Raw genomic sequence first — 2500 nt, 5'->3', positions numbered from 1 at the left:
GTGTGCATGTATGTGTGTGTGCACGCGTGTGTGTGTGTGTTTGTGCCACTGTCTAAGAAGATATGCATATGTATAGTTGCATTAATCAATAGAAGAGAAATTCTGGCAAATGGTTCGACTCAAATGGAAATAACTAGAATCGGCTACGTTATTCCCACTCTCTCTCTCTCTCACACACACTCTCTCTCTCTCACTCTCACTCTCTCTCTCTCTCTCTCTATTTGCCTCTTTGTCTCACTCTCTCTCCTTCTTTTTCTCTTTCTCTTTCTCTCTCTAATGTTATGTATTCGTTTGAATATGGAAATATTTTATGGTGATCTTTTCTTCATTTAGACAAATATTCTCTCTCTCACACACAACCTCTTTCTCTGTATCTTTTCTCTCTATGCCTGTCTGTCTGTCTGTCTCTTTCTCTCTATCACGTTCCTCTCTGTCAGTCTGTCTGTCTGTCTGTCTCTTTCTCTCTATCACGTTCCTCTCTGTTTGTCTGTGTGTCTGTCTGTCTTTCTCTCTCTCGCTACCTCTCTCTGTCTCGCAGCCTCTTTCTCTCTATCTATTTTCTCTCTGTGTCTCTCCTTCTCCCTCTCTCTGTTTATCTCTCTCTCTCTCTCTCTCTCCCCCCTCTCTCTCTCTGACTCTGTGCGTGTGTGTGCGTACGTGAATGTATGTGTGTACGTGTAAGTCTACGCGTGTCTATGTATAGAAAACCTCTGATTTGTGTGTGTGTGTTGGTTGTATGTATACATGTGTGTACGTGTGCGTGTGTGTTAACTGTTTATATATCTATATATATGTGTGTGTATGTGTGTGTGTGTGTATACATGTGTGTACGAATGCATGTGATTTCTAAATGTCTTTGTTTATGTTACTCTCAATGTTGTTTTGTCTCCTGATAGAGCATACGCCTACCATCAAAAGCCTTCCTGTCGTGACCATCACATCTATTTCTCATGTATAGAGATAGACCAAGGCTACACAATCCAAATAGTTTGTGACTTCAGGGTTATGTAACTGCTATTTCCAGCAGAGTGAGTGTCCACATGGAACCGTCCTCGTTGACTCAGGTGCTTGTGTTGGCATGCGGCTTCTGTGTGTGTGTGTGTGTGTGTGTGTGTGTGTGTGTGTGCAAATGATTGCTGTGTGTGTGTAAGGTGTGTATGTGCATGCGGTCAGACGTGTGTGTCTGTCTGTGTGTGCACGTGTATGTCTGTTCAATTAATTGTTATTGTTGTTGGTATCGTTGCTGTTTAATCTCAGATCAACCCTGACCCCTGTCCTTACATCCACATGCGAAAGCGATCCAACCGTGACCATCTCATCCAAACTTTGCATTTCCTTTCTTTCAAAGTATCATCTGAGGGAGAATTGGCTGTTATTTCTAAAAGATTGGAGCAATAACTTTTCTATTGGGTTTCGAAGAATATATGTGGGTGTACTGTTTAACCCTAGGTCGGTCATATTTGAATCAATCTATTACCAAAACCGTCCCAGCCGTGACTGTCCCGCTTTATTTATCTGTTCATGTATTTATCTACTTTCGTAATCCGACGTGTCTTCATTATTTAAAGGGATAGAGTGCAATATGAGGAAGATTTAGCTGCTATTTTTAACAGTTCTAACAACTATACCGAAACTCACCAGCGTGTATACACGTGGGTGTGTATGCATGTGTATGTGTATATATATATGTGTGCGTGTGTGTGTGTGTTTGTGTGTGTGTGCGCGCGCGCGTATATATATATATATATATATATATATATATATATTCTTTTACTTGTTTCAGTCATTTGACTGTGGCCATGCTGGAGCACCGCTTTTAGTCGAACAAATCGACCCCAGGACTTACTCTTTGTAAGCCTAGTGCTCATTCTATCGGGATCTTGTGCCGAACCGCTAAGTTACGCCAACGTCGGTTGTCAAGCGATGATGCTTCTTTCAGTTTCCATTTACTAAATCCACTCACAAGGCTTTATTCGACCCGAGGCTTTAGCAAAAGACACTTGCCCAAGATGTCAGGCAGAGGGACTGAACCCGGAACCACACAACCACTGCTGCACCTATAGGCATACATACATACACACACACACACACACACACACACACACACATATTTCGTCCCAAAACTTTTGTCCACACACGAACACGTACAAACATCCCTAAAAATGTATGTGTGTGTGTGTGTGTATATATATATATATAAGTAGGAGACACTATCCGTATTTACTCAAATTGTGAACATGTGTGAGGTAAGGATAGCGAACGGATTTGTAAACGTGTGTATGTATTTGTCTGCAAGTGCTTGCATCTGACAGTATGTTATCATGAGTGTGTATGTGTGTGTGTGTTGTGTTGTTCTAGTCTAGTGCACATAAACTAAGAAACGAGCGGACAGAGAGCGGGAAGGGCAGGATGGGGTGTAGATGATGAGTAGAGAAGCGAGTGCGCCGGTGTAATTGTGTTAATAAAGTCCAGAATATGGAAACTGACGGCGAAATGGAAT

The 2500-nt window shown here is 41.9% G+C and overlaps 1 long non-coding RNA gene across 1 annotated transcript in view; it reads right to left on the bottom strand.

Moving 5' to 3' along the window:
- The window catches only part of LOC128248606 (uncharacterized), an 83166-nt gene extending 81607 nt beyond the window's left edge, over nt 1–1559 (bottom strand). The window contains exon 1 of the long non-coding RNA XR_008264792.2: nt 1–1559. This exon is cut by the window's left edge and continues 1535 nt beyond it. This is a non-coding gene — a long non-coding RNA (uncharacterized LOC128248606).
- Between the last annotated feature and the right edge of the window lie 941 nt (nt 1560–2500).

The sequence above is a fragment of the Octopus bimaculoides genome, chromosome 8 (assembly GCF_046866305.1).
Source record: "Octopus bimaculoides isolate indiv1 chromosome 8, ASM4686630v1, whole genome shotgun sequence".
Classification (NCBI taxonomy): domain Eukaryota; kingdom Metazoa; phylum Mollusca; class Cephalopoda; order Octopoda; family Octopodidae; genus Octopus; species Octopus bimaculoides.
This window is presented reverse-complemented; position numbering and strand designations above follow the sequence as displayed.